The following is a 13,422-nucleotide window of genomic DNA, read 5'->3' as shown; positions in this document are numbered from 1 at the left end:
TGTTTTCAAACTTGGGCCCAAGCAGTCCTGCCGCCTCAGCCTCCAGAATAGCTGGGATTACAGGCACACAGTCTTTTAAAGGTGATTCGCACTGTTAAAATTATGACCATTAAGGGCATTTTTTTGTAAAATGCTTTTTTGAGACATTTTATTAGACTGACCTCATAGGTAGAACTTAAAAAAAATTTTTTTTTACAATTTTTGTAATCTCTTTAATCTTACCTCTAGATATGTTATCTGGTCACAGGTGAGGAAAGGTTGAGCAAGCAATATCTTTAATTTTTTAGTGCACTGTGGCCCCCTTTATTAAAATATACTACTAACACAAATAATACTAATGTACAATGGATATTGTTAAAACTTCAGGCTACACTGTAACAAGTAAAAAATGAAAGAAAGCCTTCCTTTCTCCTCTGTTTCATTTCTCAGAAGTAACCATTGTTTTCAATTTGTTGCATTTCAGTTTTTTAGTAAAGTTTTAAAATACACATGCTGTTAGGAAGAAGTGCTTTAGAAATACTGAATATGAGTTTATTGTAATTAGTAACTTTTGTGATTACTTTTAGATAGACAGATTTTATTTTTTCAAGTAGTTTTAGGTTTACAGCAAAGCTGAGCTGAAAGCAAAGACACAGCCTCCTGCACATTTATTATAATACATTTGCTACAACAGATGAACCAACACTGACACATCATTATCAGCCAAAGTCCACAGTACATTAAGGTTCACTCTTGGTGTACCTATCATCATCATGATATGGTGTACATATCATCATCTATGAGTTTTGCCAAATGTATACAGATATTTATCTACCACTACAGTATCACAGAGAATAATTTCACTGCTCAAAAAATCCACAGTATCCACCTGTTCATCCCTTTACTTTCTTCCCCTCAAACTCTTGGCAACCACTGATCTTTTTACTGTTTCCACGGTTTTGTCTTTTCCAGAATGTCATATATTTGCAATCATTATGTAGTCTTTTCCAATTGGCTTCTTTCACATATTCCTGAATATGTATCCAAGGTTCTTCCATGTCTTTTCCTGGCTTGATAGCTCATTTCTTTTTAGGGCTGAATAATATTCCATTGGTATATCACAGTTTACTTATCCATTCACCTACTGAAGGATATATGGACTGCTGCAGAGTTTTGGCAATTACAAATAAAGAATGCTATAAACATCCATGTTCTTGGTTTTTGTGTAGACTTAAGTTTTCAGCTCCTTTGGTTAAGTACTAAGTAGTATGACTGCCAGATTGAATGCTAAAAAATAGGTTTAGGTGGCCGGGCGCGGTGGCTCAAGCCTGTAATCCCAGCACTTTGGGAGGCCGAGGCGGGCGGATCACGAGGTCAGGAGATCGAGACCCTCCTGGCTAACACGGTGAAACCCCGTCTCTACTAAAAATACAAAAAACTAGCCGGGCGCGGTGGCGGGCGCCTGTAGTCCCAGCTACTCGGAGGCTGAGGCGGGAGAATGGCTGGAACCCGGGAGGCGGAGCTTGCAGTGAGCCGAGATCGCGCCACTGCACTCCAGCCTGGGCGACACAGTGAGACTCCGTCTCAAAAAAAAAAAAAAAAAAAAAAAAAAAAAAATAGGTTTAGGTTTGTAAGAACCGCCAAACTGTTTTGTCTTCTCTTTCTCTCGACGGTGTCTTTTGCAGAGCAGTTTTAAATTTTAATAAAATCTAACTTACCATTTCTTTCTTTCATGGGTGTGCCTTTGGTTTTCCATCTGAAAAGTTATCACCAACCCCAGTGACAGGTAGTATTTTGTTTACTTTTATTTGGTGTTCTTGTCATTGTAATGAGACTACTTTTATGTTGGGGGTAGGTGGAAAATGTTTGCACTTCACTACCAGGGATTAGTGATTGCTGCTAATATTTCACTTTTGTGGGAGTTGATGGTGTTTATGTTTTTGTGTTAACATGAAAGAAACCAATTAGCCTTTTTTTAATAGGGTAACTTTAATTCAGCTTAAATCTGCAAATTTGTGGAATTTTAGACCAAGAAATGACATGTGTCTAGTTCAAGTTCTTCATTTTACAAATGAAGGTACAAAGAATGAGAAATATTAATGAAGAATTATTAATGAAGATAGGACTTAGAATTGCTTATAACCATGTTAAAGAACTAAGATAAAAGATGTATTGGTAATTTTTTCTTGTATAACAAATACTTTTGATGATAGGGGTTTATTTCTTATTCTTTTTCACTTGGTGTTGTGGCTCCTAATTTTTAAGAGGGTAAGTTTTAAAACAGTGAAAAACATAAAAAGTTTTTATACTTTTCCAATGTTGCGGCTAATTGATAGGTTTATTAAGGCAAATCAAATAAATGTTGAGAAGTACACAATTAAATAAGTTATTATTTGTAGAGCATTTCTTTTCAGGGTTTTATTTTTGTTGTTGTTCCGTTTTTTTTTTTTGGAGATGGAGTCTTGCTCTGTTCTCAGGCTGGAGTGCAGTGGCGCGATCTTAGCTCACTGCAACCTCCACCTCCTGGGTTCAAGCGATTCTCCTACCTCAGCCTCCCGAGTAACTGGGACTACAGGCGTGGACCACCACATCCAGCTAATTTTTTGTATTTTCAGTAGAGAAGGGGTTTCACCATGTTGGCCAGGATGGTCTCGATCTCCTGACCTCGTGATCCACCTGCCTCGGCCTCCCAAAGTCCTGGGATTATAGGCATGAGCCACCATGCCCAGCCTTTTTTTTTTTTTTTTTTTTTTTTTTTTTTTTTTTTTAAAGACAGAGTCTTACTCTGTCACCCAGGTTGGAGTGTTATGGTGCAATCTCAGCCTACTGCAACTTCCACCTTCTGAGTAGCTGGGACTACAGGTGTGCACCACCACGCCAGACTAATTTTTTTTTTTGTATTTTAATTTTATTTATTTTTTTGAGACAGAGTCTTGCTCTGTCACCCAGGCTGGAGTGCAGTGGCATGATCTCGGCTCACTGCAACCTTCACCTCCTGGTTCAAGCAATTCTCATGCCTCAGCCTCCAAAGGAGCTGGGATTACAGGTGCGTACCACCACACCCTGCTAATTTTTTGTATTTTTAGTAGAGACGGGGTTTCACCATGTTGGCCAGACTGGTCTCGAACTCCTGACCTCAGGTGATGTGCCTGCCTCGGCCTCCCAAAGTGCTGGGATTACAGGTGTGAGCCACCACACATGGCCCATGATAATTGTATTATAGTTAGTGTACGGATACTCTAGTAGGGAATATAGGTGAGTGGAATACCAAACTCTCTGTACTATTTTTGTAACTATTCTACAAATCTAAAATTACTTTAAAATAAAACAAAAAACAGGCCAGGTGCAGTGGCTCACGCCTGTAATCCCACCACTTTGGGAGGCCAGGGCGGGTGGATCACCTGAGGTCAGGAGTTCATGACAGCCTGGCCAACATGGTGAAACCCCATCTCTACAAAAAAACAAAAATTAGCTGGGCATGATGGCGGGCGCCTGTAATCAAATCGCTTGAACCCGGGAGGCGGAGGTTGCAGTGAGCCCAGATTGCCCCACTGCACTCCAGTCTTAGGGACAGAGTGAGACTCCGTCTCAAAAAAAAACAACAAAAACAAAAAGTAAAACAAAAAACCTGCTAGTTATGGAAAAATCTCCAAGACATACAATTAAGAGGAAAAAATCAAACTGCTAGAAAATGTGCTTGCATGCTACCCTTTGGAAAAGTTAAGAGTGCATAATGTTTAGTATATTATCCATATACATATAGTATATATATGGATTCTGTGAAAGAACCACCATGCAATTGGAAATAGTGGGGCTGTCTCTGAGGTTAACTTAACTAAGCGGTTTTCTTTTCACTCTGAATCCTTTTGTCCCTTTTTTTTTTTTAGACGGAGTCTCTGTCACCCAGGCTGGAGTGCAATGGTGCCATCTTGGCTCACTGCAACCTCCCCCTCCTGGGTTCAAGCAATTCTCCCACCTTAGCCTCCCTAGTTGGGATTACAGGCACCCGCCATCATGCCCAGCTAATGTTTGTATTTTAGTAGAGACAGGGTTTCACCATGTTGGCCAGGCTGGTCTTGAACTCCTGACCTCAGGTGATCCGCCCACCTCGGCCTCCCAAAGTGCTGGGATTACAAGCGTGAGCCACCGCGCCCAGCTACCTTTTGTTCCTTTTGAACGTTATACTAGAAAAACAAAAAGCGGAAGGAGGAAAAATGTGATTTCAAACCCCCAGGGCACAACTATAGTAATAATCGTAGTAAAGATGACAATGATAGTAGTGGTGATATTTTATTTCTTGCCTCCCAACCCACCTCCCCACCAAAATTGAGTCATTCTGACAAACATAGACTTATCAGGATCATTCTTTCTAAAAACAGTATGGCATCTGATTATCTGAAGGCCTCCACAGGATCTGAAAGGTATTTTTTGCTGCTGTACCTTCCCTTCAAAACCTCACTTAGATCTCTGAATTTCCTTTAGGTGTAGATGATCCTATAACGTATCATACAAACCACTCTGAGATAAAATGGGTATTAAGGCTGGGTACAGTGGCTCACACCTATAATCCCAGCACTTTGGGAAGCCAAGGTGGGAGGATCTCTTGAGCCCAGGAGTTCAAGATCAGCCAGGGAAACACAGTGACACCCTATCTTCATAAATTTTTTTAAATGTTTTTAAAAAAAATTTTTAATCATGGTGTACACCTGTAGTCTCAGCTATTCAAGAGCCTGAGTGGGGAGGAGGATCCCTTGAGTTCAGGAATTGGAGGCTGCAGTAAACTATGATCTTGCCACTTCAGTCCAGCCTGGGTGACAGAGCAAGACCCTGTCTTAGAAAAAAAACAAAAAAAGAAAAAACAAAAGATGCTAACAGTAATTATTCCAAAACAAAAGGTATAAACTAAAACTCATGGTTATCCTGGTAAAAATTCATAGGTCCTATATTACAGCATTTCTAAAACTTAGTTTTAATGACTGTTTATAGGTATGAGCTGAGGGGGGTAAAAAATAAAGTTTAAATTTAAAAAAATGACTGCTTGGAACACTTATTTCATTATCTAAATCAACTCTTCCTTTCTGAATACTATATGCTTTCAAAGTTGAAATATAGTTTTTCATTTATGCTGATCAGGAATTTAAGTTCAACAGGGTCAGACTGGAAGCAATCTAGCTTTTCTAAAAAAAAAAAAGTATTAGATTTTAAATTATATGCACACACCCAATTGACGTTCCTTCAACTGCCTCCACTCTCAAAAAAAACTTCAACTTGTGGTAGGTCTAATGGCCAATGAATACAACCTGGCTGACCTGCCCTGCATGTCATTAAAACACACAGTTACCTCTAGCTCCTTACAGGTCAAGGATTCTACTTCCAAACACAGGACAAATGTGGAAACTTCTCTCTTACAAATTTGGTTGTGGTGATCATTTAAGTATCAATAAAGACAAGAATTGCCTTAAATTTATTCAGATAAATGAAATCTTATTATTTGCTAACTGGTGCTGATTCTGACATCTACATATTCCCACAGCTGTACCCTTTACATGATTAAACTATATAGAAATGAGTAGAGAGAAATTAGAGCTGGAGGAGAAGGAATTATTGCCGGGCGCGGTGGCTCACGCCTGTAATCCCAGCACTTTGGGAGGCGGAGGCAGGTGGATCACCTGAGGCCGGGAGTTCAAGACCAGCCTGATCAACATGGAGTAAACCCCATCTCTACTAAAAATACAAAATTAGCTGGGGTGGTGGCACATGCCTGTAATCCCAGCTACTCGGAAAGCTGAGGCAGGAGAATCACTTGAACCCGGGAGGTGGAGGTTGCGGTGAGCTGAGCGCGCGCCATTGCACTCCAGCCTGGACAAAAAGAGCGAAACTCTGTCTCAAAAAAAAAAAAAAAAAGAAGGAATTATTAGGACAAGTCAAAGATCACAATCAAGAGCCTATAATCTCAAAAAGCAAAACACAATACTGAAACTCTAAAGAGCTGTTCTTATCCTCTTCCCTCTTCCTATAACTATTAAAATTTAATACAACTTCAGTCAGGTGCAGTGGTTCATGCCTGTAATCCCTGCACTTTGGGAGGCCAAGGCAGGGCAGGTGGACCACAAGGTCAGGAGTTCAAGACCAGCCTAGCCAAGATGGTGAAACCCCATCTCTACTAAAAACACAAACATTAGCCAGGTGTGGTGGCAGGCACCTGTAATCCCAGCTGCTCAGGAGGCTGAAGTAGAGAATTGCTTGAACCTGAGAGGCAGAGGATGCAGTGAGCTGAGATCGCGCCACTGCACTCCAGCCTGGCGACAGAGCGAGACTCCATCTCAAAAAAAAAAAAAAAAATTAATACAAATTCTTTGAAAAATATTTTTAAATGAATAATATTACTCAAAGCTCAAAGTTGGTGGATCCTAGCTGGGCATGGTGGCTCACACTTGTAATCCTAGCACTTTGGAAGGCAGGAAGATCACTAGAGGCCAGGAGTTTAAGACCACAAAAGACGACCCCGTCTCTACAAAAAATACAAAAAATTAAATTAACTGAATGTGGTGGTACACACCTGTAGTCCCAGCTACTCGGGAGGCTGCAACGGGAGGATCGCCTGAGTCCAAGAGGTCAAGAGTGCAGTAAGCAGTGATCGCACCACTGTACTGCATCCTGGGCAAATTTCCACTTTTGTCCTGTGTTTGGAAGTAGAATCCTTGACCTGTAAGAAATCCTGTCTCAATAAATAAATGTATGTATGCACCTTTAAAAATGGAATTTAAAAAGAAAATGTCCCGGGAGAAAAAGCCTATCCAAAAAGAAATGGACATCTTGGGGATTACTGGTGTCATTTCACTAGTATACTTAAAATTTATTTCAATTTATAGCCAGATGCAGTGGCTCACACCTGTAATCCCAGCAATTTGGGAGGCTGAGGTGGGTGAATCACCTGAGGTCAAGAGTTCAAGACCTGCCTGGCCAACATGATGAAACCCTGTCTCTACCAAAAATACAAAAATTGGCCAGGTGTGGTGGCAGGCACCTGCAGTCCCAGTTACTAGGGAGGCTGAGGCAGGAGAACTGCTTGAACCCAGTAGGCGGAGGTTGTGGTAAGCCAAGATTACACCACTGAACTCTGGCCTGGGCAACAGAGTGAGACACTGTCTCAAAAAAAAAATTATTTCTATTTACAAGGTAGATAGAAACACCATTGTGATCAATTCCTAATGAACCTAATTCTTCACTGTTGTTTCCATAATCATATAGTCTGATTTACAACAATTTCCAGTATATTATTATAAAAACCAAAGCTCTCTGAAGTCAGAGACACCAGAAATCAAGTTACTACCATTTGCTAGTTGTATAACCTTGGGCAAATTCCCCAACCTCTCTCTAGGCCCATTTCCCCCATTGTAAAATCCAGATTATTACACTATAGCATTGTTACATACGTTGTGAGGTTTAAAGAGGTACAAAGTAATAGATTATTATTTTAAAATACTGCTGAGGCCAGTCAATGACCCAGAGGAATAAACTTCACTTAATACATAAATTTAATTCTATGTCAATTGGTAGGAAAGATAATTGGCCAGTAATCTCAGCAAGTAACTAAGAACCTGAAAACACATCACACTGGGTCAAGGGTGTAGAAATATCACACACTCATCTAAAAATACATGTACAACTGTTTGACACATCAAATTCTTCTGGATAATGTGATTAGGACAAGAAATAACTGGTTTCCCAAAAAAGCACTATGCTGAAAAATAAAATTTATTTTTTAAAATTTTATTTATTTATTTATTTTTGAGACAGTGTCTCACTCTGTTGCCCAAGCTGGAGTGCAGTGGGGCAATGCTGGCTCGCTGCAACCTCTGCCTCCCAGGTTTAACAAATTTTCATGCCTCAGTTTCCCAAGTAGCTGGGATTACAGGCACCAGCCACCGTGCCCAGTTAATTTTTGTAATTTTTTTTTTTGAGACAGAGTCTTGGTCTGTCGCCCAGGCTGGAGTGCAGTGGCATGATCTTGGCTCACCGCAACCTCTGCCTCCGGGTTCAAGTGATTCTCCTGCCTCAGCCTGACTGGGATTACAGGCACGTGCCACCACACCTAACTAATTTTTGTATTTTTAGTAGAGACGGGGTTTCACCATGTTGGCCAGGCTGGTCTTCAACTCCTGACCTCAAGTTATCTGCCCTCCTTGGCCTCCCAAAGTGCTGGATTACAGGTGTAAGCCACCACACCCGGCCTAATTTTTATATTTTTTAGTAGCAGATGGGGTTTCACCATGTTGGCCGGGCTTGTCTTGAGCTCCTGACCTCAAGTGATCCGCCCATCTCGACCTCCTAAAGTGCTGCGATTACAGACATGAGCCACTGCACCCAGCCAGAAAAACTTTTAGCCAGGAGCAGTGGCACATGCCTGTAGTCCCAACTACTCAACAGACTGAGGTGGAAGAATTGCTTCAGTTCAAGTGCAGCCTGGGCAACACAGCAAGACCCCGTCTCCATTAAAAAAAAAAAAAAAAAACTGGGCACGTTGGCTCATGCCTGTAATCCCCACACTTTGGGAGGCCAAGGTGGGCGTGGACCATCTGAGGTCAGAAGTTTGAGACCAGCCTGACCAACATGGTGAATCCCATCTCTACTAAAAACACAAAAAATTAGCCAGGCGTGGTGGCGGGCGCCTGCAGTCCCAGTTACTCGGGAGGCTGAGGCAGGAGAATGGCGTGAACCTGGGAGGCAGAGCTTGCAGTGACCCGAGATGGAGTCACTGCACTCCAGCCTGGGCGACAGAGCAAGACTCCGTCTCCACAAAAAAAAAAAAAAAAAAAAAGTTTAAGGGAAAAAAAAAGGGAGCTACCACCAACTAGTTTGGAGAGTTACTTGGATTAGATAAATATCTTCAAAATGTCTTGGCACCAGACCTGACATGTAATCTAGCTGGCAACAAACAGTAGCTGATATTATCCTCACCATATATCACTGTAGTCAACTTTTATAAAGGTGTAATGGTCAAGGATAAGCTTATAGTACCCTAACTTGGGAGTATCCAGTAGAAATACCATTCTCCTCTCCAATCTATTATTTTACTGGAACAAATGAACAAAATGGACTTTTCTCTTGTTTTCTTATGCTTTTATGATAACACAATAACAATCAGGTACTCACTCATGTTTGGAAAATGGAATGGGATTATCTGCTAGACCCACAGTGAAAAGACGAGCAAGAAGTCATAAATGACCAATTAAACCACTGGTTTATAACCAATTAAACCAATGGTGGTAAGCCATTAGTTTTTTTTTTTTTTTTTTTTTTTTAAAGACAGTCTCATTCTGTCACCCAGGCTGGAGTAAGTGGCAGAATCCTGACTCACAACAACCTCTGCTTCCTGGGTTCATGCAATTCTCCTGCCTCAGTAGCCTCCCCTCTGCAGTAGGTGGGACTACAGGTATGCACCACTATGCTCAGCTAATTTTTGTATTTTTAGTAAAGACAAGGTTTTGCCATGTTGGCCAGGCTGGTCACAAACTCCTGACCTCAGGTTATCCACCCACCTTGGCTCCCAAAGTGCTGGGATTACAGGCACAAGCCACCATGCCTGACAACTATTGGTTTTTAATACAAAGATGTTTCTGAAACAAAAATTATAATCTTTAATAAACATACCAACTATTTCCTACCAGTTTATTAAGTGGTACAAAATGCTGCCATGTATTAAAGTAGTACAGTGGGTGAGCCACTGCACCCAGCCAGAAAAACTAACTTTTAGCCAGGAGCAGTGGCACATGCCTGTAGTCCCAACTACTCAACAGACTGAGGTGGAAGAATTGCTTCAGTTCAAGTGCAGCCTGGGCAACACAGCAAGACCCTGTTTCCATTAAAAAAAAAAAAAGCTGGGCACGTTGGCTCATGCCTGTAATCTCCACACTTTGGGAGGCCAAGGTGGGCGCGGATCATCTGAGGTCAGGAGTTTGAGACCAGCCTGACCAACATGGTCTACTAAAAACACATCTCGGCCGCGCGCTGTGGCTCAAGCCTGTAATCCCAGCACTTTGGGAGGCCGAGACGGGCGAATCACGAGGTCAGGAGATCGAGACCTTCCTGGCTAATACGGTGAAAGCCCGTCTCTACTTAAAAATAGAAAAAACTAGCCGGGCGAGTTGGCGGGCGCCTGTAGTCCCAGCTACTCGGGAGGCTGAGGCAGGAGAATGGCGTAAACCCGGGAGGCGGAGCTTGCAGTGAGCTGAGATCCGGCCACTGCACTCCAGCCTGGGCGACTGCGAGACTCCGTCTCAAAAAAAAAAAAAAAAAAAAAAAAAAATTAGCCGGGCGACGAGGCGGGCGCCTGTAGTCCCAGCTACTCGGGAGCCTGAGGCAGGAGAATGGCGTAAACCCGGGAGGCGGAGCTTGCAGTGAGCTAAGATCCGGCCACTGCACTCCAGTCTGGGTGGCAGAGCAAGACTCCATCTCAAAAAAAAAAAAAAAAAAAAAAAAACACATCTCTACTAAAAACACAAAAAATTAGCCAGGCGTGGTGGCAGGTGCCTGCAGTCCCAGTTACTCGGGAGGCTGAGTAACTATATGAGTATCTCCAGTATGTTTTACATACTGGAGATAATACCAACATTCTACCTTCCACAATGTATATACCACAGTATATATACCTTGAAGAGAGGCCAATCTATATACCACAGTAAACAGAATACTATACAAGAAATCAGCCAGGCTCGATGGCATGCACCTGTAGTCTCAGCTACTAGGGAGGCACAGGTGGGAGGATGGTGTGAGTCCAGGAGTTCAAGTCCAGCCTGGGCAATGTAACAAAATTCCACCTCTTTTATTTAAAAAGAAAAGAACAAAAGAAGTCAAAAGATCAAAGTTCAAACTTCAGCTCTGCACTAGGCAAAATAATTTACCCAGGTCTCAGTTTCTTCATCTTCAAAACAGGATTAGTACCTCTTCTATTTACTTCACTGAATTATTAGAAGAACCAGAAAAGAACATTATATAAAAGGCATTTATTAAACCATAAAGTATACAACTATACCATATTACCATTCTCATAACCAGGTCAGATTACCTTTATAACATCCTGGTGCCTCAGTTTCTTAACTTCCTTTCCTACAATGATCTTGTTCTCCATTCTGCCTTAACCATATACTCTCATAATCATTAACAATAATCTCAACCCTTCTATTAATATAACCGTTATTTCAAACATTGTATTCTACAACCACCACCTTCTATCTTTCTAGCTCATTCCCTCCAGTACTCCCACTCTAACAAGTCTTAAACCCCATAATCTACAATCCATTGATCCTACCAATTTTTCACCCTCTCACTACCTATACTGCTGCCACCACCCGCACTCCCAAACGTCCTCATTCATCTCCTTACCAAGCTTAAAATCACATGGTCCAGCCGGGCACAGTGGCTCACACCTGTAATCTCAGCACTTTGGGAAGCCGAGGTGGATGGATCGCCTGAGGTCAGGAGTTCGCGACCAGCCTGGCCAACATAGTGAAACCCCGTCCCTATTAAAAATACAAAAATTAGCTGGGCATGGTGGCAGGCGCCTGTAATCCCAGCTACTTGGGAGGCTGAGGCAGGAGAATCATTTGAACCCGGGAGGCGGAGGTTGCAGTGAGCCAAGACCGCACCACTGCACACCAGCCTGGCAACAAGAGCGAAACTTCATCCCCAAAAAAAAGAAATCACATGGTCCATTATTATAATCACTCCTCATATATGCCCTCTACTCGTTTGCTCCTATTCACATTAACTCTGGTTAAGAGAGACTGGTTATCAACACTTTAACTATATGGGTATAGCACATCTAACAAACTATAGCTGAATTAATCTTCCTATAAGTAAGAGGGCTTTGACTGTCTATCCCTCAGCTTAAGCACCTTAAATAGCTAGTGCATTCCTGCTTACAGCATTAAAATAAAATTTATCTTTGTAGCCCTAGTCTCCACTTTTTCCCTATGCCCAATCATTAATTCATTGTCCTAAAAAAAAACAAATTCTGCTTGTTCCACTTCTTTACTTTTGTCCTGGCTATTTTTGCCAACTGAGTGTACTTCCATTCACTTGAAGGATGGAATCCCAACTTTCAAGATCCAGCTTAAATGCTAACTTCTTCATAAAAGTATGCCCAGGCCAGCACAGTGGCTCACACCTGTAATCCCAGCACTTTGGGAGGCCAAGGCAGGCAGATCACTGGAGGTGGGAGTTCAAGACCAGCCTGACCTACATGGTGAAACCCCATCTCTACTAAAAATACAAAAATTAGTCAGGCGTGGTGGTGGGCACCTGTAATCCCAGCTATTTGTGAGGGTGAACCATGAGAACTGCTTGAACCCAGGAGGTGGAGGTTGCGGTGAGCTGAGATCACGCCACTGCATTCCAGCCTGGGCAACAGAGCAAGACTGTCTGAAAAAAATAACATCACATCACATCACATCATATCCAATCATCCCACTTTAAGGGTTCTCTCCTTAGAGTTCTGCATTTATTAGCTATACTGTTTTTCTGATAATCATGCTGGTCTTATGAATAATAAACTAAACCTTATTACTTATGTTTATCTCTCCAACTAATATGAAAACTCCTTGAAAAACAAAAACACTTCTTAAATAACTACCCGCACAGAAACACTTAAACTACAATAAGTACTTCTTAGTACAATCACTATTCAAACACTGTTTTATTTAAGTTTTCAAAAATTAAGTCTATATTCTAGAAACTATTCTCAAGGTAAATATACTCCTTGTTATTGCTTGCACAGATGATACCCTAGTACAAATATTAAACCAATTAAATTTTCAACCACTTCTGCCCTTTCTTTAAAGATTCCTCATAATTTTACTCATAGCTCTCTATTCATAGCAACAAGGGAAATTACTGACACTACAGCATACAATCCACAAGCATTAGCTTAATTTCTTTTTCTGTTTTGTTTTGAGACAGAGTCTCACTCTGTTGCCCAGGCTGTAGTGCAATGGTGCAGGATCAGCTCACTGCAACCTCCGCCTCCCAGGTTCAAAAGATTCTCCTGCGTCAGCCTCCCAAGTAGCTGGGACTACAGGAGCACACCACCACACCCAGCTAATTTTTTGTATTTTTAGTAGAGACGGGGTTTCGCCATTCTGGCCAGGCTGGTCTCGAACTCCTGACCTCGAGTGATCCACCTGCCTCAGCCTCCCAAAATGCTGGGATTACAGGCGTGAACCACTGCGCCCAACCTACCTTTACTTCTGTAGTCAAGACCTACAGTATCAAAATAATTTCTTGATTTTGATCAGCATTGCCTACAAAAAGGATGAAAAATTAAGACCCTCTTTTCTCATTAACTCTGGAAGAATAATGTTAGGGGAGCTATAAGAGAGGTACTGACTTTTCCAACAATGTCATTATTAAAACGTCAGAAAACTCTATGACTTTTTTCTATTA

The 13,422-nt window shown here is 41.7% G+C and overlaps 1 protein-coding gene across 5 annotated transcripts in view; it reads right to left on the bottom strand.

Moving 5' to 3' along the window:
• GPATCH8 (G-patch domain containing 8) overlaps positions 1-13,422 on the bottom strand; it is a 116,314-nt gene that overhangs the window by 94,690 nt on the left and 8,202 nt on the right. The window contains exon 1 of one of the 5 annotated variants that reach the window (XM_033182748.1): positions 11,365-11,460. The exons of the other annotated variants lie outside the window; for them this stretch is intronic. The gene's annotated coding sequence lies outside the window, so the exon portion shown is untranslated. Of the gene's footprint in view, positions 1-11,364; positions 11,461-13,422 lie in introns of those variants that run through there. 5 annotated transcript variants of the gene reach the window in all.

This window comes from Trachypithecus francoisi, unplaced genomic scaffold (genome assembly GCF_009764315.1).
Source record: "Trachypithecus francoisi isolate TF-2019V2 unplaced genomic scaffold, Tfra_2.0 Lachesis_group20, whole genome shotgun sequence".
Classification (NCBI taxonomy): Eukaryota; Metazoa; Chordata; class Mammalia; order Primates; family Cercopithecidae; genus Trachypithecus; species Trachypithecus francoisi.
The sequence above is the reverse complement of the archived record's forward strand: the minus strand, read 5'-3'. Positions and strand labels throughout refer to the sequence as shown.